The sequence below is a fragment of the Rattus norvegicus genome, chromosome 2 (assembly GCF_021556685.1).
Source record: "Rattus norvegicus strain SHRSP/BbbUtx chromosome 2, alternate assembly SHRSP_T2T, whole genome shotgun sequence".
Lineage (NCBI taxonomy): Eukaryota > Metazoa > Chordata > Mammalia > Rodentia > Muridae > Rattus > Rattus norvegicus.
In genome coordinates, this window is record NC_141535.1 from 152344571 (window position 1) to 152370432 (window position 25862).

At 40.7% G+C, this 25862-nt stretch overlaps 1 long non-coding RNA gene across 2 annotated transcripts; it reads left to right on the plus strand.

Annotated features, from left to right (window-relative positions):
* Positions 1-1176: 1176 nt before the first annotated feature.
* Positions 1177-21250, plus strand: LOC147996290 (uncharacterized). 2 transcript variants are annotated; one of them, XR_015678056.1, is made up of 5 exons: positions 1177-1222; positions 10127-10234; positions 10816-10915; positions 20532-20576; positions 20716-21250. It is a non-coding gene; the product is annotated as an uncharacterized LOC147996290 (long non-coding RNA). The 2 variants fall into 2 exon arrangements; XR_015678055.1 differs by lacking the exons at positions 10127-10234; positions 20532-20576 and adding an exon at positions 12895-13041.
* Positions 21251-25862: the final 4612 nt, after the last annotated feature.

The following is a 25862-nucleotide window of genomic DNA, read 5'->3' on the forward strand; positions in this document are numbered from 1 at the left end:
CAGGCCTAACCTGGGGCTATAGGGACCTACACATACTCCGTATGAATGAGTGTATCAGAAATGTAGGTGATGCAGAGAAATTCTTCTACAGTGTTTTTCAAGTGGAAAAAGCTTAAGGTGAAATGTTGACAAGCTTTTGGAATACCTTATGAACATATTTTCTGCTGTAAGGAAGTTTGTCCCTTTCATGTCTACGTTATAAACGTTGAACAATGGCGGCTTTGGATTTTACATCCATCGGTGTTACTGTGGTCTGAGAGAGAAGTGTTCCTCACAGGCTCACATCTTTGAGCATGTGATTTCTTACTGTTGGGTGTTAGTTGAGGAGGTCACAGAACTCTTAGGAGATAGGGACTTGCTAGAAAAAGTTGGTCACTGGAGGTGGGCTTTGAGGGTTCGTGTGCTTACTGCACCTCCTGGTCTCTCTCCTGCACACTTTCTGTGTACAGATGTGATGTGATTAGCCTGCTTCCAGAGTTTTCTGCCATGGCAGTCCCATCATCGTGGACTCTATTCCTCTGACACCACAGGCCAAAATAAACTCTCTTCTTTCTAACTTGCTTGCTGTCAGTGTTCCACACACAACAGAAGAGGAACTAAGGCTTGTGTCCATCCCCATCACCACTCCCAACATTTGGCGACATCTCCCACATGAACGCAGATTTCATCATGTTGTCACAACTGGTTTACTGCCGGTTACAGAACTGGAAGAAAAAAGCAAGACTAATGAGAGTTCATCCTGACGCTTCTATTTGTAACAGAACACTTTTTCATTTAAAAAGCAACGGAATATTTTAAGGTTGTTTTCAACGCGTTGGAGGTATACTTTGGCAAGATAACAAGTCTTCTCATCATCCTGCTGAGTTCTTTTGTGAATTTTTTAATGTGACACATTGGATTCTGTGTCACAACCTTGTAATTCACTAGTTCTGTATGTTTGGAAAATGAACAGAAATGATGAATTAGAAGAAAAAAAAATTGGCTCCTCTGGGTTAAAAAGAAAAAAAAAAAGATCGTCTAGAAACTCAAATACTTGGAGATTTCTACAGGCAATAAACAGAGTCATTTCTCTTGTGGCTCATCTAAAACATGACAAAATAAAACCCACCTTTGGCTCCCGAGCAGTCCGCTGCCAGTGGTACAGTGACTCAGCTGTCTTCAGAACAGCCACGGGGCAGGTCCAGTGTCCTCGGTCGAGCTGACACACAGCAGAGCCTCTGTGGTGAGTACTGGCTGGATAATTGCGCACATTTGCTTTGCCTTTGGCTTTGCTTACTTGGTTTGGAAAAGACCTTAATTTATATACCAATGAACCAGCACAATAATGAAATGTGTTTTGGCTCTGCGTCCGTGAGAAAGGGTTCCGTTACTCCTTCAGGACTGCCTGGTGGGTTAACTTCAGGGGCCTCCTGGTTGTTATAGCTGTTATGAAGATGAGAATAATTTGCTCAAACAAGCAGAATTAACTCCAAGTACTGCTGGGTACCCCTGCGAGGAACAAGGGAGGTGGCCTTGGTTGTGTACCAGGCACTGTACAAGACAGTGTTTGTTTGTTCTCTGCTCTCACTCATCTCCACAGTGACATCTATTTTCCATATGAAACGCCAAGACATCAATAAATTGGACCCGGGCCATATGGCTCATAAGATGATGCCAGATATCAGATCAATTTACTCGTGTCACATGAGTCATGAGTTTCACAAAACAGAAACTATCTGTTATCGACTGAGTCCCAAGCACTTCAGTAAACAGTCTCAAAGTGAAGGCACAATGCCCTTGATACTTAAAAGGAATCAAGTCACCTTCTTCTTCAGGTCTTCCCAAGCCTTACCCTGCCTGCTATAAGTCTATTAAATCCTGGCATGAAGAATTAAATTAATAGGAATATTCAGTAAGAGGTTACATATATATTTAGCCACCACCATGACTAGTTCAATCAATCTAGAACTAATCCTAAATGTCTGTAGCAAATGGTCTAAAACAGTGTGACAGTCCAGTTCTGTTCAATTTACTCCCTCAGGCCTAAATTGGGCAGCTCATACAATTTACGAGGTCTCTGGAACAGAGTTCTGCTTAGCTGCAATATCTTGTGTGGGCGAAGTAGACTGAATTTGAAATGCTGTTAAACTTAGGGTCAATGCAAAATTCAAAAAAAATTAAGTTTCACAAAAAAGTGTGTTGGATGGCCTCTCTAACCTGGAGTGCTGAGGGACAAAGCAAGACACCTCAATATAAGGTATATTTGAAGGCAGATTTTTATTAACTATTGTCTTAGCATGTGCATGTAATATTTAAGAAATCATGAGTTCCAACTTTGTAGCAAAATATTTTAAGTAAAGGATTCATTGGTTTTGATGTCAAACAAGTGGGGATGACTTATTAGAGTCTTGCAATCAGACGTGTGTGTGACTGTTGACTCCCTGTACTAACTGCAACACAGATATAACGTAAGCAAACCTTAAACACAGGGAGCTGAAAAGGTGGCTCAGTGGTTAAGGGCATCAGCTGTTTTCCAGAAGATGCAGGAGGTTCAATAGCACCCAGATGATGTTGATTTGCAACTGTCTGTAATTCCAGTTCCAGAGGCTCTAACACCTTCTTCTTGCCTCCATGGGCACCAGACATGCACGCAGCACACAGAACACATATACAGGAAAAACACCCATCACACACACACACACACACACACACACACACACACACACACACACACACACACTTGAGTGGATTTTCTGCAACCCATGGTAAATTGTGCTCTAGTTTATAAAGGGCATTGTTTTAAACCCAAGTATAGATTTATATTGATATTTTTATCTGAGATATTGATGATTGAACTTAGGGTTTCAATGTTAGGCAAACACTTTACCATTTTTCTCCCCTTTTATATTTTCAGACAAGATATTAACACACTGTGTACACCAGCCTTGAAATCACAGCTGAGGCACATTCTGCTGTCTCAGTACTCCAAGTAGCTGAGGTTATAGGCAAGTACCTTCAGGCCTGACTTTAGCATAGGTTGGTAGATTACTTTTGGTTTAGTCTTTTACTAACAGACGAAATTCCAGTGTTTCCTAGCTCCTTAAACAAGAGTGTAAATTCGATGATCATTTCTGGACAACCTCAGGCTTCTATTAAAGAAGCTCTGTTAGAGAGGTTTTGAAAGTGTCATTTGATTGCCTTTGCTGAGGACCTTTCAATGATCTAAATGTAGTTGTAGGACATGTGTTCTCTGAGATGCCACAATTCCTTTAAGGTATCTTGGAGCAGGGCTACAATTCTCTCAGTCTTGCATACCTGGTCTCTAGTGAGGAGATTGTTCTTCAAAAAGACTTCTCTTTCCACACTTAGAGTCCTGGGCTTACATGTTTCTGTGCTGCTATCTCCTGACCGCTTTGCTTTTTATCTTTGTCAAACTCAGGACTCCTGACCCCCCTCTCTCCTTCTCTCAGAGTTCTTACTGCTGCCCTTAATTTCCATTGGCTTCTACTGCACTAACACTGCTTTTAATCTCCTCTGGTTCTATTCTACAGTTTCCTAATCTATTTCTCTGGTGTACACCCCATGGTGTACCCACTGCTGTGGATACATTGAACCCAGGAATGTGGAACTGGGCAATTAATGCAGCACTTCTCTGTCTTGTAATTGGTGTAGCCAATCATTATGGTCCCTCGGATGCTGCTTGTGGCTATCAAGTTCTCAGGTGCATTAGTGACACTGAATTCTAACTAAAGAATACAGCCTTTTCTCTGGATACCTTTTACAGTGAGCCCACTCTGGAAACTCAAATATTCTGAAGATTCAATACCCAGTGGTTGGTATGTGGGCGCAGTAAGGTCTTACACTGAGCATTGATTAGCATTTCAGTAGCTTGTGTCACTGTTGAGCATGGTCTTGCTTGTTTTCAATCACTAACGGGGAGGAGGCTGAGGAACTTTCATGTGATCTGGTCCAGTGTATGTTCTGCTGTCAGTGGCAATGCTAAGTCTGCTGCTGATGGGGCATCAACATGGAACTCCGATAGAAGGAAGAAGGTGAAAGGACACAGGCCTTCTTTTGATACATCAGTGATATTCTTTGCAGTTCTTCCATTGTTAATCTTATACAATGAGATACTGTAGAAATGTTCAAGTTAGTCTAGGAATTATTTTATTTTAAGGAAGAATTGGGAATATATTAGGAAGTGATCTCTCCTGCCCTGTGCTCGCCCAAGAGAAAAGTCAAGAAAGAATTTTGATTAATGTTTGGGAATGCAACTAAGAAATCTACTAAAGCTGTTGGGATTTCACAGTAGAGTGATCTGGTATTTTAGAATTGATCAGGGCTCAGGAAGATCCCTATCCTTGAAAATTCAAAGAGAGCTTTCATCCTGCATGGGATGGAGGCTGGTGGCAAGGAGGCTCAACCACAACTGAGGATGCTCATCCTGCTGGTCAACCTCTGTGCAGAAGAGAACTATGTATGCCTGCCAGAAAAGGGGCTTGGTTTGAACAAACCAGAAATCTAGATGGAATTTAAATTTAAAAAACATATTGAATTTATTTTGAAAAAACTGAATTGCTATCAATTAAAATGACAGCATATCTAAAGATATGGCTGAGTGGTTTTTCTACCTGATTAGGGAGTGCTGCCCATTCTAGGAAAAAAATCTTTAATTTTCATTGGCCTCCAAAGTAATAAGAATTCGGAAAAAATACTTTGACCCCATCTTATTCTAATAGGTACCTTGTTGCCTTTACAATTGTTAGATCTTAATTAATGCTTCAGTTGCCTCTGAGCCCATTGTTCTTTTTGCTTTTAAGATACTCTTGTCATAATTGAAATGTCAGGCTTTGTGTGTGTGACTACGTATCTTGCCCATTTTGCTCTGGATCTTGATTCCCTTAACTCCATAGAAATGTAAGCACATTATTTCCTCTGTATGCTCTGATCAATCAGAAGTGTTTCCTTTTCCTTTGTACAAGCCTTTGGAAGAAGCCTTGGAGTCTGAGGAGAGCTTTTGGGATCTGAATGTCACATGCTGAATTGATTCTTGATTCAATAATTTTGTTACTGTGTGTTAAGCTTCTTTCCTCTTGGGCAGCAGATTTCAGATCAGCTGGAACTGGAGTCTAAATCAGTTTTGCTAGGTTTGCATATTAACACCAATATAATTAAGTCACAGTAAATTATGGAAGGCATTTCATACAAATATTGTGGTTGTTTCCACGTGTGAAGAACTCACTATTTCTTTGGAGTTTTTAGCTAATGCATTTTATTATAACAACTTAGAAAGCCGCAACATGTATATACATATTTTATCTTCCTAAGTTCTCAACTATCTGTGGTCTTTATTTATTTATTCTTTTGTCTTCCAGAGATCCTGGCAATTTGAACCTCTAACTGAATTTCTCAGTGCTTAGTGAACATTAAATTGCATTGAATTTGAGCATTCATTTGGTTCCAATAGTCTTTCATATTTGTTAATAATTTGAATGAAGTAGGTCACAAGGTGAAGGAGTGCCAATAAGCCAAAAGAATAGGACAGTGCACTGAATGCTCTGAAGGAAACCTCATGGAAGTCAACTTTAGGGAGATGATAGGGTTCCCATTCCTAAAAGTGGCCCTGAAAGTGAGCCTTTGTAATAGATTTCTATTTGCTAATCCCAATCTAATTTTGTAGTTAAGTGATATTTAAATATTCAATCTTACCTGGAAAGGATTTAAATATTTAAATCTTAGTACATTTGATATTAAAGGAAATGTATAGAAAGAGAAAGCTTTGTAGAATTAGCTATAAATAACTATAAACGTATTATAATATAAAATTTAAAGCCAAAGGACTAAGGACAGTATAGTGCTTGCCTAGCATGTACAGTGTCCTAGGTTGAAACTCCAGCACCAAATAAACTGTGCACACATTAATAATCCCAGTACTTGGATGGTAAAGGCAGAAAGATTAGAAGTTCAAAGTTATCCTTTAGTACACAGTGCACTCAAGGCACTCTGGGATATATGAGATTCCATCTTCAAAACTATGTAAATATAACTATCTAAAACATAATAACTCATCAGGATATGATATGGTAAATGATAGTGTTAATGGGTATTCCCATAATTCTAAGGAGCAAGCAAAGATGGCTCAAAAGCAAGATAATCCAAAGGGAAGACACAGAGGACACGTGTGCAGAAGAATTTAACTTCAGTAGCAATTTAATAAACGAAAACTAGGAAATGTTTTAATTCTATTAACTTAGCAAATACAAGCAATTTAAAGGGGTCATAGCTGATAAGAACAGAGCTTACTTGCACACTCAGGTACTGTTGAATGGATCTGTGAGTTCTATTAAATATACCAGAAGTTCTTCTGAGACATCTTTTTTTTTTTATTAACTTGAGTATTTCTTATTTACATTTCGACTGTTATTCCCTTTCCCGGTTTCCGGGCAAATATCCCCCTCCACCCTCCCCTTCCTTATGGGTGTTCCCCTCCCAAACCTCCCCCCATTGCCGCCCTCCCCCCCAACAATCTAGTTCACTGGGGGTTCAGTCTTGGCAGGACCAAGGGCTTCCCCTTCCACTGGTGCTCTTACTAGGATATTCATTGCTACCTATGAGGTCAGAGTCCAGGGTCAGTCCATGTATAGTCTTTAGGTAGTGGCTTAGTCCCTGGAAGCTCTGGTTGCTTGGCATTGTTGTACATATGGGGTCTCGAGCCCCTTCAAGCTCTTCCAGTTCTTTCTCTGATTCCTTCAACGGGGGTCCTATTCTCAGTTCAGTGGTTTGCTGCTGGCATTCGCCTATGTGTTTGCTGTATTCTGGCTGTGTCTCCTTCTGAGACATCTTGATAGTTGCATCAAATGTCTGAGAAGTGTGGGCTAGTCCACTGAAATATTTACTTATTCTATAGAAATACTTGAAAAACTCTTTAAAGATGTATATACTGAAAAACTTGACACGATGGTGTCTGTCAGATTGGTGACAATCTAAATGTTTAATAAATGGGACATTCTAAAGCAATTTAAAATGGTTCACAGACAATTGATAAGGAATGCCAGCAAGATGGCTCAGCAGGGAGAAATACTTGCTGCCCCAGAGTGCAAGCTTGTTGGACTGAGTTCAGTCCTCAGACTAGGGGAGAAAGCTGACTTCACAAAGTTTTCCTCTGATCCCCACACGGATATCGAGGCTCATGTGCTTCCCAACATTATACATGTACACACACAGTCGTACTAAATCGAGATTTTTTTTTAAAAAAGAGAATCTATTATATGAGAATTCTTGCAATCATGTAGAAAAGGAGATGACTTGATTTTATTTAGGTATAATGAGAGTGGGTCTAGCAGCACACACCTGTAATCCCAACACTTTGGAGGCTGAGGCAGATGGATCATAAACTTGAGTTGAAGGTAGCCTGGGGCACAGGGTAAAACTCTGTCTCAAAGAAAGAAGGCCTGCCTCATACAACAGGGAGACAGAAATGGGAGCAGTATGGTGACCCAGTTGATAAAAGTAATTTCTGCCCCAGCCTGGGGACCTGAATCCCCCAAAGGCAAAGGTGGAAGGAGAGAACCTACTTCAGAAATTGTCCTCTGGCTTCCACCTGCTTTCCACAGCATAGCACATGAATACACATCACACACACACACACACACACACACACACACACACACACACACACACACACCATGGACACACAGAGAGACATACACACAGACACCCAGGTGCACACACACCACAAAAAATAAGGAAAATACAATAAAGAAAACCAGAAATAAGCTAAATATTGACATGATGGGTGATGCTATTTTATTTTTCATGTTTTCTGCATATCCCAGTCTTTTCTACAAGAATGTATAGTTTACATATTAACATATAACTTAGAATAGGACATACCTTAGTAGCTTGCTCAGTATGTATGAAGCCCTGGATTTGATTCTCAGCTCTGCAAACACAGGTGTAGTGAAGGATGTCTCCAATCCTAGTGCTCTGGAGGCAGAGGCAGGAGGGTCAGAAATTCAAGATCATCAACGACTATACAGAGAGTTTAAGGTCAGCCTTGGCTGAGGGAAACACTGTCTCAAAACAAAAGGAGGAGAGGGATGAGGACTAGAAAGAGAAATATAATTTACTGGAATTGGGGAATTATCTAGATTCTTGAGGTACAAGTCTTGAGGTTCAGGTCCAGGACCAGGACAATAAAAGTGCTGGGGAAATATGGAGCATTTGATGTCTAGACCAGTTATGTACTGTGTAGTAAAAACAAGGAAAAGATGAATATCATCTTTTCCTCTCCAGTCAGTCCCAAAGAAGGTGTACTGGAGGTAGGCTCACTCCTGCCATTTCTGGTGGCACTGTGGCTTTACTATGCTCTAAGCATTGCACTACTGTCCGCTAGGTGCACTCTGCCTTGGTCAATGACAACTTTGGGAGTCCTGTTTCTCAACTTTCGTATTCTTTGCTGAGTGCCAATCAGTAATCAACATGTACTTAATTTTTTTCATTTCTAAGAACAGTTAATGCTGTTATTTTGTCGTTGTGCCTGAAAGGAATTTCTTAGGACCCCCCCCTCCACCAGCCTCCTAGGTAATTAGCATTTTTGGAAGGGATAGAATTCAAATAAAAACCTGTTCTTTGGTTTCCTCTGCTCTATCATATAAAAACAGTGAGCCAAGATCAAGCATTAAAATGGACACATTTTCGATATTAAATTCCAGTTGCATTATAAGAGGTATTGAGAAAAAAGATCAGTGTTACCTTTGAAAATCTCAGCATAGAACATTTCAAATCAATAAATGATAACTGCATTTCTGTCTTTTCCTTAAAATGATGAGTCTTCTGTGCTAATCATTTATAGAAAAAAAAAGGTGTTTGAGACAATCAGTTAATACAATTAGTGAAAGCTGGCAATAGTTTTGAAACCTGAACCTTTTGGATGGAATAAATCAACGTAAGTGTCATTTGTTTTCAACATCTGTTTACTAAATTTAGGTAATTGCATGGTCAGATCAAAACAGATATAGTTCTGTGTTCATTTACACATTGGTACTTGGGGTGAAAACACAATAGGGTATTTATTGTTAACTGGCTTGACAAAATCTGCTTCAGATGTCAGTGAAATTGTAAAGTGAGGTGACTAAGGGTGATTTCCTGGATCATCCAGCAAAGCATCAAATAATTTCTCAGGAGTTTTTTGGTGAGGATTTTACTTTTACTTTTTTAAATAGAGTTATTAAAGAAAACCAAAAGAGCCTATTGAAGTTTAGCAGAAACCTAATTCCACTGGGGTGTGTGTGTGTGTGTGTGTGTGTGTGTGTGTGTGTGTGTATGTGTGTGTGTATGTGTGTGTGTACACATACATGTATGCATGAGAGTTCCCTGATTTTATACATATACATACACATATATAACTCACTACATGATTGCAAGAATTCTATCACGTGTATATATGAAGCCTAAAATAGACTATTTGGGCACAGAAGCTTGTACTAGTGAGTTAATGACACGGTTGGGATTGACTCTCTGCTGAGCAGATAGTGCAGAACCTGTACCAGGCAGAGAGCGTGTTTCTTCATCCTTCTAGAAGGGAATAGGGTGTTAACGAAGGTCTCCATGGCACTGAAGGGCCAGCAGAGAACGCAATAGCACATTATGTCTTGCAGACTGTGTGTGGTAGATTTATGATCTCCCCAGTACACAACTCCAAGCACTATTTTTATCCAGACATGAGCATATGATGTTTAATCTCATACTCCATGTATGGGATGCATGGGAGGACCATGTCCTTTAAATGACCTTTCCCAAATCAAGTCCTTAGTCTGAAAGCTGTAACCCAAAACCCCAAATCACTGGCCTTAGAGAAGTTTCCCTGAGAGAATCAAGCATTCCTTTTCTTTTCCAAGTGCATGTGTCTCCTGCATGCCTTCAGGAAGTGTGGTATCCTTGGCCCCAAGCCTTCCTAAATTTGGGGATACGTGTATAAGCAATGATCTCCGAGTTCCAACTTGATTGGAGCTTGAACCCAATCTCACCAAAATTAGTTTTCAAATCCAAATTCAATTAAAAACAGATGTTTCCAAGTAGACTGAAAAAAAAGTGGAAAAAAATGGATCTCAGGCTCAGTGCCTGGAGAACTGGTTGAATTCTCTAGGTATTTGTAATCAACACGGATGGAGAAACAAAGCTCGTTCCCAGAGTTTGCCCTTCCTTGCTGCCACACCAACACTTTCGGAGCTTCGAGTCACTGTCTTTTAAGAAGGTGAGTCATGATTTGCTGGCCTCGGCTTTTCTTTGTGATCCCCATTCTAATCTATTCCAGATCAAGACGAATTTGCATCCTGGGCTAGGCACGTAATAATTCTTATTGCTGCGAATTAGTTCTTACATTCAGCGGAAAGGGCACATAAAAATAACTTGTTATCGAAAAAAAAGTAATGGAATATTAAAGATTCTTGCACATAAAGTTTTGTTTAGCACATTCCTCAGAACTGCTTCTAAAGAGGGCCTAATGGCAGCTCAGGAAACATTAGTGAGTTTGGGAACTTTTTCTCCCCCATTAAAATCAAAACCCCATTAAAGAATGAATGGTGGGAAGAAGGAGGGGAAAGCTTACTTGTGGACAAATATTACCGCGAACCTGGTGCATTAAAATGAATGCATGAGGTCTTCGAAGATGAAAACCATGTGGCCAATTACTGTGAGCTTCACTGCCCCGATGAGTTGAGGGCAGACAGTCCTCATCTCAGTGTCTTAAAATGAGCATGTCTATTTTCAGAATAATTTTTTTTGCATTAAGTCTGGCCCGTCATTTGAGTTTTAATCTTTTTTTCATATCCCCAGACTCTTACGTTCTTGGTACCCTTCATCTTGTGCGTGCACGCAGAATGATACCCTTCAGAGATCTTGGACGCATCTGTGAATTAAAGGGAAAAAATGAGATGTAAGTGCTCACTCTGTTTGTCATCTTTAATATGTTTTGAGTCACTTGATTTATGAGTAAGCATTTCTTGGGAGAGGAGAATGTTTAAGGTGGTATTTTGAGCTCCATTTAAGGCAATTTAGTTGTCATCAGACCTCCTTACCCCATAACCTTTGTAAGACCTCGCTTCATAAATTGGACCCAAACAATTGGCTTGTGTTTCAAGTAGACAAAACCTTATGGAAATGATACTTGCTAAGTGTTTTTATTGGACATCTGGGTAAGAGTCAGCCTTTGTCAGACCAGTCACAGACCCCAGCCAGCCTCACTTCCAGCACTCGAGGTGGCAGTTTCTGCTCTCAGAAACGCCCTTTTAAAATTATTTTCAATTGAGAACAAATGAGATTAATTTGGACTCGTTTTCCCCCGCTCTCTGCTTTATTTCCTGATTCAGTGGTGGAGAATAAGAATGTCTCTCCTCCCTCTGTCACCTTCAGGTCAGCTATGTGTGTCTGGTGCCTCTGTACCCTTTACTCTCAGGAACCTACCTGAGCCCAGTGCGATCTCTGGAGACCCAGTTATGGTCCAGTTACACCTGCCATTTGTGGCTCTGCTAGGCGATGGGTGCCCAATTCCAGACCCTCCAAGGACTAAGCTGAGCTGGGTTAGCTTGGTCTAACTGGTTTGCCGCAGCTCAGAGTCGTTTTGGCCCAAACTAATTCGAGGTACTATTGCCATAGAGTCTTTCGGTGTCACGTGACTCACAGCAGAGGTTAGTACCGGTGGACCGGAACTCTCAGCAGCAAATTCTACTCCTTATTTTAGATAATTAAAAGCCAGGAAAGCAGCACCCTTTGCGAGTGTTTAAATACAATCGAGAAGCTCTGTGTACTATTTCATTCCTTTTATATTTGGAAGATAAATACCAGCTGTAATTGTAAGAATTCTAGGAATTCTTGGGCCAAACCAAATATCCTTTAATGTGAAATTTGGGGCTGAGGGAGGAAATGATTTGGCCCAATGTGAAACAAAGTGGGGGAAAGAGGGAAGAAAAAACACCGTGAGTATTTAGACATGAAATTCTCATTTAAGTTGAGAAAATGTCCCTTTCCCCAAATGAGAATGAATCCATCAGTAAGTAGCCCAGTGAGCTGATACAAGTGAGACCCTCCCTCTCCTTCCTCACACTCTCCCGGTGTTCCGGTTGTAGTGGTACATGTTTGGAATCCCAGGGTTTGCACAGCTGAGACAGGAGCTTGGCAAATGTCTGGGGTATATTGTGAGGGACAGTCTGAGCTACATCTCAAAACAATGAGGATGAGTGAGGCTCAGGAAGATGCCCCTTCCGTGGGGCAGCCCTCAGTGGAGGCAGAATCTTATTAAATGATGTGTCCTCCTTCGCAAGTCCTACATTTCCTCCACAAAACGTCAGGATCGAGGTGCAAATGCCATCCCAGGATACTGGTGACAAACAATGCTACTAAAGCTTGTGCCAGATGACAACTTTCTTTCATACATGAAGCAGGATTTACTTGCCTACGTCTCTGGGTCAGCAGCAACCAGGACACAGCTCCCACCCCACAGCCCAAGATGCTTAACAGCTGCCTCTGACCCTTTGAGCCCCTGGCGGTTTATCAGAATGGGGACTTTAACAGCCTTTGTGGCGTTAGGGTTCTTTATTTTCTGTACTAAACTTGGGGGACAAGGGGGTTGACTGTTGTTTAGTCCTTTTGAGTTTGGGATTTAAAAGCAGAGAAACCAGGGTACGAGGTGAGAAAGGCAAAGGTCAGAAGAGAGAAAACGAAATAGAAAAAGCACCTGGGGAAGGCTGAGGGAAATGAACTCATAGATAAGTAACAAGGTGGGAGAACGGTGGGAAGTGGATTAATTTCCTGCATCTCGGGTTTAATAGCACGGGAAATGGCTGATGATTTGCAATGCAGTTCTGTAAATGGTGTCAGAGCTAATAGTCCTGTTGACTTTTCCCCCCTCAAAATTAGCACACCAAGTAACATCTATAGTTCATGGTGCATCGTGGGCAACACTGGAAGGACAGCCATTGCTGACTAATCAAGGGGACTCTTACGGGCCACTGCAGCTTCAGTATGGCCTTAGTGAGAAGACTAAGAAGAGAAATAAACCCCTTGGTAAGCAGTTAAGGAGAGGGACCATGGCTAGGAGAGAAAGCTGGGGAATCTCCAGATGGCCACTTCTTCCTCTACCCTGACTTGAGTCCGAAGCCTAGCAGCTTTTGTTTTCCAACAGCAGGGCCCTTACTGATGGATGGACTCCACAGGCCAGCTTGGGAGGTGCCACACAACGGTTCTGGGCCAATCAGCCATCTTATCTCTCTCTCTCTCTCTTTTTTTTTTTTTTTTGGTTCTTTTTTCCGGAGCTGGGGACCAACCCAGGGCTTTGCGCTTCCTAGGCAAGCGCTCTACCACTGAGCTAAATCCCCAACCCCCATCTTATCTCTCTTTAATCTGACCAACCCTAAAGTAGAGGTGGATTTTAAAAGCTCAGTCCTGCAGAAGAGACTGAATTTTTAGCTCTCTGAGTTCTCGCTCTACCTTTCAGAGGGTCTTTTTTTTCTCTGCGTCTCTGCTACATGTGTGTGTTTCCCCACCCCCCATAAATGCCTTCCTTTAACTGTTGATTCTGTCTGCGGTGCTCAAGATTTATTGCTGCTACCTGGTGTGCTCCAGCGTTCTCTTGCCTTTTAATTCTTTAACTGGGAGAGAGAATGAACCAATCAAGACCCCTAAGCTGTGTCATTTCAAGATCCCTAAACTGTCATTGTGTCTTCAGCTGAGTGGTTGCGCTGTGGGCAGGGGGATGCATTTGTGTCTGTCTCTCTGCAGCACATTCATCTGTGACATCCTACCCCAACCGCGTGCTGTGGTAACAAAATAAAGAGCTTTCTCTCCCAGGGTTATCTGAAAATCTGTGCGAGTACTGTCTCTGTTTCTAACTGTGCTCAGTAGTTAACAGCAGTTCCCTTTCTAATGTGCAAAATAAAAACTGCTCAGGTATCTTCTGTGTGACACTGGTTTAAAGCGACAGGGTTAAGTAGGTTAGGAATTCCTGGATTGTTTGGTAGGAAATTGTAGGAAATTGTAAAATGTTTAATTTCCGAAGGGGGCTGTGCAAAACATAGTGGTCAATTGTGTGCTGTACTGGTTCTGAAAAGAAAATTGCAAAGTGTTTTCAAAGTAGGTGTGCCTGATGCAGAAGGGCAGGCCTCTTGCTAGCTTTGTGGGTAAAGCTCTGTGACAGGTTCCCACCTGTGAAGCTGGGCACAGCCAGGAGGAAGGGCTGCTACAGACTTGCTCTCAGCCAGGGACAGGACAGGAGAGATGGAAATGTCAGCCTCTGTCCAGATAAGCATGTCACTGTAAAAGCTTTTACTTAGAAGAAGGTACCCTAAGTATTTTGTTTACTATTGGTTGATGGTTTGGTGCTCTTGAAAGTGAAGCTAGGCTTGATGCAAGCGTTCTATCCCTAAGTTGTATCCTCAGTCTCTTTTGATTTCTTATGTGAGCCTTGAGTTTGTAATCTTTTCACCTTAGCCTTCTGAGTTGCTAGGTTTACAAACCTGTACTTACCAGGCCCAACTGCTTTCTTTTGAGACAGTTTCTATGTCTATGTAGCAGAGGCTGGCCTCAAAGTCCTTGTCTTATTTACTGGCAGGCCACATCCAGCTACCTGGAAAGTAGACACTATTGTACATCAGGTTGCTGTCCAGAGATCTGTCAGCAATTCTCCAGCCTTCCTTAAGGAAATCAAACTTTGGTGGGTACAGTTTTTATTGGTGCAATGGTTTGTTCTGGGTTGGGGTGGGAGCTCTGTTCATCTGTATCAGGGAACTGGTAGAGGGCTCATTAGTAAGAAACATTAAATAAAGTTACTGATTAAATCCTAGTTACATGTATTCTATATGTACTTTAACAAGGTTGCATGTTCATTCAGGAGACATCTGATGTAAAGATGCAGAACTCTTCTTTGACTCAAAGCCTGATACTGGGGTTGTCTTTCTTAAATCACACTTACCACGCATCATGTATAACTTGCATCTGGAGTTCTTTCAAAGTTATGGTTTCATTAGAGCAGAACAAGAGCTGAAGAAATTGGGAGAGTAACTTGAGAGCAGAGCCTCCACACTGTAGGTATTGTTTTCTGCTGACTTTTACAGCTGGCTCGCTCATGCGTGATTCAGTGGTATTTTCTGGAGTTACCCTTTGTCAGGCCTTTTCAAAATGGCCATTTTCCTTTCATATAAGATGTAGGAGCTACATATTTGCATTTGCAAAAATATAGTTATTTTATTTTATACTTATATTTCACTGGCAGGCTACATATAAAGTAAATTTGTCTAAGTGGGTTAGGGTTGGGAATAGAGATGTAATTCAGTCGCAGAGTGCTTGCTTAGCATATTTAAATCCCTGGGTTCTGTATCTAGTCCAACACAAGCTGGACTTAGTGGTGCATGCTTCCTCAGTAGAAAGATCAAGAGTTTAAGGTCATCCTTGGCTACGTGAGACACTGCTGGGGTCAGGGTGGGGGTGGCGTGGGGTGGGAGGAAAGAAGGGAGGGCACTGGGGGTGAGGAGATGAAGATTGAAAGACAGGAGACATTGCTTCTGGCTGAAGTGGACGTTGTCTCTACCAAGCTGTTGGGAGATGAGTAAGTGCCTCAAAATGTGACTAAATTTGGAGGCAGGGTCATTGGGGTAAGACCTTATCCTATATGACTAGTCTCTTTAAACAAGATAATCAAATGTAGTCTCAGATAAGACCTTATCTTATATGACTAGTCTCTTTAAAAAATAATCAAATGTAGTCTCAGAAGGAAGAAGGAAGAAGAAGGAAGAAGGAAGATCATATGGGGACACAGGAAAAAAAATGACTATCTAAGCTTCCAAGAGAGGGACCTGAAACAGACAGTCCCTTAAAGTCCTAGAAAGCAGCTTCCCTGATCTTGGACTTGGCTTCAGTAATATGAAAAGGTAGATTTCTATGTAAGCCACCCAGTTCTTGGCTATAGCATCTTTAACAAACCAATATGGACTCCTCGAAGGAGGAAGGAACCTTTGATGTGGGATTTGCTGCACTGAGTAGTATATCAATATTCCAACATAACATAAAATGTACTTCAGAGTGAACATGGACTGAAGTGGGACTAGAAGAAATTGGTCAGGTTTGCTGTGGGCTGTGGAGATGACTTGGACCAAAGGAGCATTCTAGGGACACAGTCTTCTATGGAAAAGGTTATTTCTGTGGTAGGTCTTCGTTGTCCATGGGGACACCTTCAGAGCACCAAGTCTTGTCTATGCTATGCTTTTATTTTGCCCATGTGCTTTCCTGTGTCCTTTCTGTTGCTCTGATAAAATACCCTGACAAAAAAGACTTAAGGGGAAAGGTTTATTCTGCTTATAACCCCAGGTTATAGTCCATGCATTGTGGGGAAGTCAAAGTGGGAACTTCAAGCGAACGCTAGTTACAGCATACCCACAATCAAGAGCAGAGGGAACTGAGCACATGTATGCTTGTTTGCTTGTTTGCTTAATGCTTGGTTTTCTCCTTCCACACTTGCACAGGTCAGGAATCCCTGCCTAAGCAGTGGTGCCACTCACACTTCGATGGCTCATCCTATATCAATTAACATAACTGAGACAATCAATCAATCAATCAATCAATCAATCAATCAATTGCCCACAGACATACCCACAGGCCAACCCAATATAGATAGTTCCTCATTGAGACTTCCCAGGATGTGTCACATTGACAATCAAAGCTAACCAGCATACTTGCATACAAGAAAGTTGACAAGGCACAGCAGGAGATATACAGCAAAATAGAACAGCTATAACGAAAGGGTGTAGTAAAATCATCTAAAACGTTCGAATTGCTTACTTTTGGCCAGGTAACTGAAACAGTGGGAAGAAAAAGAGAAAGGATGGAGAGAGAGAGAGAGAGAGAGAGAGAGAGAGAGAGAGAGAGACAAAGAGAGACAGAGAGAGACAAAGAGAGACAAAGAGGGACAGAGAGAGACAGAGACAGAGAGAGACTGTACACATTGACACATTAACATCTGTCCTTTGTGGGACTGATGATGTCTGTAAGAACTAGGAGGACAAAGTTGCTGGACAGAGTCTGGACTGGTATTTGTTGGGAGCAGTAAGAAACCATTCCTGCCTCAGTAAAATTCACCCCTCCCTCCCTGAGAGTCAGTCTAGGCTTCCTGAAATAATTTACTCCCAAGGAGAGGACAGAGTGGATGGTGTGAATAGCAGAGTTCATAAAAAAGCATGCTTCAGTTTGGGCTTCTGAAGAAAGTCCCAGACCAACTCAGCAGTGGGGAGTTCTGCCCCTTAGCTGTTCAAAACCTACAACAAAAATCCAAGTTTTTGTTCGCTGAGCATTCACATTGAGGAATTAAAAGCAGAGATGAGCATTTGATCTTGCATGAAAGACAGTAACTCCTCATGGGGCTATTAAATCTTTGGTGCATAATAAATACATTTGGATAAGTGTAGGACGACTATTTCCGTAGTTGTCCTGAGTGTAGCCTGTTGTATTGGAAGAGGTTTCTCAAACAGCCATTAATGTTAACACCTCTAGAGCCTTGTGACATTTCAAAAAAAAATTACTTTTCAGAAACAGCTCCATTAAAATCGAGACCCAAGCAGGAGACATTCTGATTCAGTAGGTCTGGCATATATCTATTCATAAAATACTCTGGGTGATTTAACATACAGCTAGTGTTGAAAAACCCCTGATTATATTCAACCTTCTAAATATTTATAACAGCTCTGAGAGCAAGATTAAATTTGATACCATAGATTTTTCTACTTTAATCCTTACGATCCTAATTTTGTCAAACCTTATTAGCATATTTTGGAGGAGTGTTTTCCAATCCAAGATTCAAACTAATAACTTCCAAATGGCCGCTTGAAGCAATGGGTTCTAATTTTTGAAAAGCCACCTCCTCTTCTTGGTATTCTCAAGGTTTGAATAGCTAACAGGTAAAACCATCTGAATAAAAGACAACCTGTTTACCAAATCACACTTTTGCCTCAGAACCACCCCAATTAAACCCAAGTAAGTAAAAACACCAAACTCTCTATAAAAATGTAGCAGATGGGAGTATTGTCCATAAATTTAGGTGTGCTGGAAATGGACTTTACTTTGCTATAATTTAATTTCTATTTCCCATTTTGTTAGGTGACTAAATCTTAGTACTAGTCAATAAAGAGTATTTCCCATCTCTTTCCCAAGGGCTGCAGTGAGTTATTGGAAATTTAAATCATAGCAAGGTATAGGGGCAGGGAGGAAGGCTGTCATCTGATCTGAATTACCATCGTTCCTGCTGGCATCTATGGAAAGGCCTTTCCTTTATGGTCCTTCCTGTCATTTCATACTCCACAGTTCACTGCAAGGCCTCTGTGGTTTCCACTCATGTCCATGCATCTCCCCCAGAAGGAGAGGATGAGTCTGATGTTTCCTTCCTGCCCTCCACAAGGGTAAGCTGTGTGCTTTCTCTAGCAAATTTGTTGCTGTAAGAGGCAACCCTTTCTACCCTGAGACCTGGCCATTCCCTGGGCTCTGTCCAGAATAGACAGATTTCTCCTATTACCAGGTCCTCAAATCGCCATGGGCTTGCCGTTTCGAGCCCCACTGCCAACATCTCCAGCATCTCACTCCCTTTCTGTGTCATTGGGACTCTTTCCTAATCTCCAAGAAGTAAACCTTGTGCCAACACAGCCAAGTGTTTTTGCAAATGTGTTAAATGATTTATGCACAAGTTATATGATTTAGCTCCTTTGGGGGGTTGGAGTTTTGGACTAACAATAGAATCCTCATAGGCTACTCTTTTAGGCACCTTTGCTTGTCCCAGAGGCATCAATCTAGCACAGGGAACTTAGAAAAGAAAGTAAGACTTTGCATGATTTAGCCTTAGCTGAATTGATGACCCAGGTTTGGACATCACTGTCTTTGGTAGTTTAAAGAAAAACTGAGAAGCTGGATACGGTGTAGCAAATTCAAAGAACTGAGTTAGCCAGAAAGTTTTTAAGTTAGATAGTGAAAAATCATATAATACGCTTACTTAAGAAACTAACAAAAAATATAAATGCAAGGTCAGAGTTGACAGTCTTTCCCCAATGTTTATGTCTATTCTGTATTTTGTTCATGAAATTATTTCCTTCCTGGTTTGTAATAATTTTGTTGGAGAAATAATGGCTTTAAACTTTTATGGTTATCTCCTACAGACTATCACCTTAATCTCAGAGACATGCTTGCTTGGAATGGGAAATTGCATTTACTCACCATAAGTTTGTGGAAGGAAATTGAATTTGATAGAATGTTTATTGCTAGAAATCAAGTTCACTCACCTAAGCTTGCGATGCACACACCAGCCCTGTGGTCTCCCTAACTTCATTCTGCTACTTCACTCTACAGAAGGGCCTCGGCTTCATTTAATTAAAAGGCATCAAGCCAGCTACTTAGCCTTTCCCTATCAGCCCGTTTGGAAATCCATGAGACTCTCATGTAAATAGTTTTTAAAGAGATATATGAATAATCTATCCTCCCTTAAAAAGGAATGATGAAGGAAAAATGTTGATGGGCACATTGTGTTTTGTCACGGAAGTTCATCTGTGCTTCTAAGACATCACATGTACGTCTTCAAACTGATGACACAAGATGGTAACACAGAAGAATGAAAGGAAAGACGGGAGATTCAGTTTTCAAAAGCTGAAGGGTAGATACTTTAATGTGTGTTTATCCTGTGTTACTACTCAGGGCCCTGTTACCACACAAGGAAGTTTGTTCAATGCATGAAGTAGAAGCTGTCTCTCCTTCTCTTATGTATATGCCACAAAAGCTGAGACTGCTTATCTCTCTACCTGAACATCTGCACTGCTGGAAAAATGGCAGGCTTTAGTACAAAGGTGTCACAATGGTTGGCATGCTGATATCAACTGAAATTGTTGTTAGAGCACAGCCATTCACTGGACCTTACAAATTCCATACCTTAGACATCAGTTAGAATTTTCTAGAATGTTTGCTCTGTTGTGCTGTGGCTGCCCATTTCTGAGAAAATAAACTCCACTCCTCTGGCTGAAAAGATGCATTTGTATATTTCCTGTAAGTTTGTCATAATACTGACATGTGTGTGTCACACACGTGAGCCTGGATGAGGAAGAGGAAGAGGAGAAGTAGGAAAAGGAGGAGAAGGAGGAGAAGCAGCAGCAGAAGCTCTGTCTAGCCACATTCATTCCTTCATAAGTTATTTCTTCAAGGGCACGTGTCTGTTAGACAAAAACAAAGTGGGCGCCCAGTTGGGTTAAATCACTACAAAAGGCCACTTCTTACTGCTTTTCCTTTTTCTGTCATGTCATTGCTCCTGAGTCTCTCCAACCTAAATCTGAGGTAAGTTTAAATATCATTATGTTTTCAAATGTTAGAAAGTTGTGGAAATAACTGAGCCTTGGAAACTAGAATTTAAATGTACTGTTTGGGGAGACAGAGATTTGTGTGTATGCCTGTATGTGCGCACTGCTTTTACTTGATTCAAATTTCAAACGCGCCTACCCCTGTGATTTTCCATGGCTTATGGGATTTCATGTTCTTTCTAGAGTATAAGAAACCGAAGTTCTATTCTGTTTTCTTCTGAATGAAAGGTAATTATAATATAGCTGGCACTTTTACATTTGTATTTTTAAACTTGCAGCATCTATAATGTTTTTTAAAAATCCATGATAAATGAATTTTTGCTGATAACTATCATGACATATGTTTATAACTCAATTTACTCTTTAGGAGTCAGCAACTCCCTTCTGAAATCACAGAATCCTGTGGAAGAAGAGGTGGAAAGACTGTAAGAGCAAGAGAGGATGGAGGATACCAGGAGAGCAAGGCTCTCTGACTCAACTAAGCAAGATGCATATGAACTCACAGAGACCGAAGCCACAAGCACAGGGCCCACGTGGGTCTGCACCAGGTCCTCTAGTGTATATTGTAGCCATTGGTTTGATCATTAGTATTTTATGGAGTTTCTGACTGTGAGATTGAGTGGACCTCTGACTCTCGTTTCTGCTCTTAGGATTCCTGATGGGTTGCTATATTTAACTTCAACATAAAAGGTTTTGCTTCATTTTATTATATTTCATTTTGTCATGTTTGGTTGTTATCTCTTGGAAGCCAGTTCTTTTGTAATAAAAGACAGAAAGGGAGTAGATCCAGAGGGGAGGTAAAGTGGGGGGAAACTAGGAGGAATAGAGGGAGGGGAAACTATAATCGGGATATACTGTATGAGAAAAAACTATTTTCATTAAAAAGAATAAAAAGGGTAGAGAAAAAGAATCAGCACATTTCCTGTAGCAATATGTCAACTGCCACAAACACCTGAACTGCGCCATTACCTGACAACTCAATTGCGCTTTTTAAGTGGACACCAAAATGTCTAAGTCTCAAAAAGTCACAAGAGGTGAGGAGATCCTTGAGACTTTAGCAAATCTGGTTCATTGAAATTTACATGGAATATTGGTAAGACCTTGCAAAGTGGCCTTCTGTTTGGGGGATGGAAGGCATAATTTATTAAAACTGAAATACAGGCACACTTATAGATTATTACTCATGTTCCCTGCCCCCGGGATGTTCTAATCTCAATTACTCAAAGATTCCAGCATCAGGAAGGGGGATTCACTATAGCTTTTGGGTCCCATAGCTTTTAAAAGCCTCATGTTCTGCAGGTAGGCAAAGTTCTATCTGGATGTTACATCTGGTTTATCATATTGCTTTGAATAAGTATGAAAGAGATTTTCTTTATGAGTCACTTCAAAGATTTGTCTTGTTTTAGTTGACTTGCAACGCTGACTCACACCGCTCTCAGACTGAAGTCAGGATGTGGTGTCCACAACAAAACTTTGATCCCCATATGGGTAGAGTCAAGCAGTGTATATAAAAGTAATAAAGGCCTCTGGAACATTCTATGTTTAAAGGTTTAGAATTTCAAATTATCATTTTCTGTTTTGTGATAGGCTGCTTGGTGTGAATTAGTTACCATTTTTCTTGGCAGTCTGCAGATCCTCAATGAAAGTTAGCTATTTTTGTTGTAAACTATAAGGGCTCCTACTCTTTGGAGACTTACATCTTTCTCTTGAAAGCATTTTGTAGATAACGTGCCAAATAATCTAGAAAGGTAGCATTAAAAGGAATAAGCCAAGCTCCACATCTTATATGTGAGGACAGTGATGTCACGGAAAATTAAATGACTTACCAACAACCCATAAGTAAACTGGAAGGTCTAGGGCACACTCTCTGACTTCCGTTATGTGTGACACCCACCCTCTCAGGACCAAATCCTCTCCAACAGGTGACTCTCAGCAATGCGTTGGTCGCTCCAGCACCTCTCTTGTTACCTGTAAACACCAGGGAAGAAAAATGATGCCATGAGAAACTTGAAAAGTAAAAAGTCTCACAAGGCCAGTGGGAAAAAAAAACTGCATCACTTTGAGAGTCAATGGTATAATGAGTTAAAGCCCAAACCTTTGGGAAGCATCTTTAGTGGGGGAAAATGTTTATAGAGCAACACCTTGTACATAAGGTAGGAAAAGTTCCTTGATTTAGAAGAATAAATCAACAAATGTAGTAGGAACAGTGAGACCACCTCTATGTAAACGCTAGGGGTCCATGTTGCCGCAAAAACATCTCCTGCAGGAGGACCTAATTGAGGACCGCCTGAGAGACCAATGCTTGCTGGAGCAGACAATGCTAGTCAGTCGGGAACTGCTGTTTAGAAGAGACATTTTCTTGGGACCAATGGTACACGGTGGAGTGTGTTAAAGGAGCTTGCAGATGAGCTTGCACATACAGCACCAGGAAGCTTCTCTGACCAACGCTGAGAACAGCACCAATCCATGGATGTAAGCACAAATATTTAGAAGATAGTTTAATCATAAGCATTTAACTAAGCAACAGAAGTAGGTTCCTCTGTACTCCTAGAGCCTATGAATTCTCCATCCTTGTACTCTTGTTGAGCTTTATAGTAATAGACATGCTTCCTCCTGTGCAGAAAACCTGAAATGCAACTAGAAAGTGGTTGCCTCAGAGCAGTTTTGCCACTATTACATTCCAAGCACATCTTGTCTGTCAGACTGGTATTGTAGCTCCCAGGTACAACTTCTTCATACTTTGATTGATGACTTTTCTTCATCAATTGTCTATATGATACCTTTGGCACTATAAAATGCTGTCCTTTGGGGATGGAATTTCTAGATCGGTTCCAGCTTTTATCTTCCATGTCCTACAACCAAGCCTTTAATATCTTTAGCAATAAATCTGACTATGAAGTTATGGTAGGCAGCCAAGAGCAATGACAATAGCTTGTGTCATTTGGAGAGCCTCTAGGGTCTCCTTGACTAATAATGCCAGAGAAGGCATACCCAACACCAAAATTTTCATTTAATCACCCATGTGTAACAACTATTTTTAGTTCCATTGATTTGACCTGGAATGATTAAAATGCAAGTGAATGGGCACATCTGCAAAGTTTTTAATCAGCTTATGTGAAAAATGAAGATTCACTCTTTGGATGGTACTTTCTGATGGTAGCCTGGATAAAAGGACATAGAAGAAATATTTTGTATTTTGCCTACTTTCCTTCACTCTGTTGTCAAGTTTATCTGTCCTGTAGTTGCTGCATCCGTTCACTAGTATTAGAACCAGCTTCTCTGAGCTTCCAGTGTAAAGTGAAGGCCAATAGCTCTCCAGGAATTCTAAAGGATTTCAGTGCCAGAAGGAGACTACTGAGGTATCTAGCAACATGTATACATATATACACATATATGTATGTATTCATTATATCAGTTCTCTTCCTCTAGAGAGCCCTGACTAGTACATAGTGTCTTCTGCATTGTTCACAAATACAGAGTATGTCAATTCAAATCTTAATATATAATTTACATATATGTATGTGTATAGTTTATAAAGTAGTGACTTTTCTTCATAAGGCTTTTTCATTAATTCTTAGTTTAGATTAACTCATCACTACCCCAATCTTCTTTCCCATTCCCATAATCCCATGCATATTTAAGCTTTTAACACCCAGTATCCCCTAATACTTTCACATTATATGTGCTCTACTGTCCCCTTCCCTTCCTATCATAGATCATACATTTTTCTAGCTTCCTGATCTCTACAGACACTTCAAGTTAAACACCTACATCTAAAAATTCACTTAGAATCCACAGATTCTAAGTAAGAACAGTATGTATCTTTCTGGGTCTAGGTTACTTCATGTAGTATACATTTTCAAGTTCCATTAATTTTCTATACAGTTCAAAATTTCACTTTATGGCCAAAGATTGCATTGTGTATATGTGCCACATTTGTATTATCCATTCATCATGAATGACATTCAGGCTGATTCTGTTTTTTAGATACTGGTAATAGAGCATTGGTAAACATGGATGTGTAAGAATGTCCATAGCAGGATATGGTGTCCCTTTGGTATATGCCCAGGAGTAGTATAACTAAGTCATATGGCAGCTTTAATTTTTAGCTTTTCAGTAAGCTTCCAAAATGACTTCTGTATAAATGTTTCTCATGCCAGCATTTGTTATCATTTGATGGTAGCTGTTCTAGCTAAGAGGCAATGAAATCTCACAGTGGTTTTAATTTGCATTTACAGCAGCTAATGAGATAGAACATTTTTTTTTCAAATATTTATTAGCTATTTGTGTTTTTAAAGCAATGTCAAAGCCCATTTATTGATTGTTTTCGTGATGTTGGCTTTCCTGTGTTCTTGGTATGTTCTACATACTAATCCCATGATGGAGTATAGCTGACAAAAATTACATTCCATTTTGTAGGCTATCTATTCATTTGCTTGATAGTTTCATTTGCTTCACAGAAGCTTTTTAATTTCACGTGTTCCCATTTTTCCAGTACTGGCCTTACTTTCTGAGCAACCAGAGTCCTATTATAAAAGCTTTTACCTATTCTTGTGTCTTGACGTATACTTGAAGTGCTTCCTACATTTTCTTCTAGTAGTTTTGGTTCTTGTGTTGAAGTCCTTGATCCATTTGGAGTTGAATTTTGTACTGAGTGAGAGATAATGACCCAGATTCATTGTTCTATATGTAGGTGCCTAATTTCTCCAGGATTTTGTTAAAGATGCTGTCTTTTCTCCAATTTGTATTCTTGTCATTTTTGTCAAGAAGAAGAAGAAGAAGAAGAAGGAGGAGGAGGAGGAGGAGGAGGAGGAGGAGGAGGAGGAGACAATGACTGAAGTGTGTGGTTTTTATCTGAGTGCTCTATATTGTCCCATCACTGTGCATGTCTGCTTTTATGCTAGAACCATGCTTTTTATTATTATGGCTCTGTTGGTTTATATATGCTTGGCCCAGGGAGTGGAGCTATTAGAAGGTGTGGCCCTATTGGAGTAGGTCACTGTGGGTGTAGGCTTTAAGACCCTCATCCTAGATGCTTGGAAGCCTGTATACTGCTAGCAGCTTTCAGATGAAGGTGTAGAGCTCTGCCTGCACCATGCCTGCCTGGATGTTACTATGCTGCTTTCTTGATGATAATGGACTGAACTGCTGAACCTGTAAGCCAGCCCCAATTAAATGTCCTTACAAGAGTTGCCTTGGTTATAGTGTTTCTTCATAGTAGTAAAGCCCCAACTAAGACAGAAGTTGGTACCAGGAGTGCAACAATGCTGTGACAGGCCTGACCAAGCTTTTGTTTGGAAGAATGTGGATTTGGGGACTTTGGATTAGGAAGGTCACAGAATGTTTTAGGTTGATGCTTAAGGACCCAAACTACTAGGAATATGGAAGACTTTGCTGCTATGAGTGATTTGAATGGTGCAGACCTGTACCAAGAGGTTTCAGAGGAGAAGAATTTCAGTATGTGGTGTAGAGACTGATTTTGTGGTATTTTGGTGAAGAACATGGCTGCTTTTT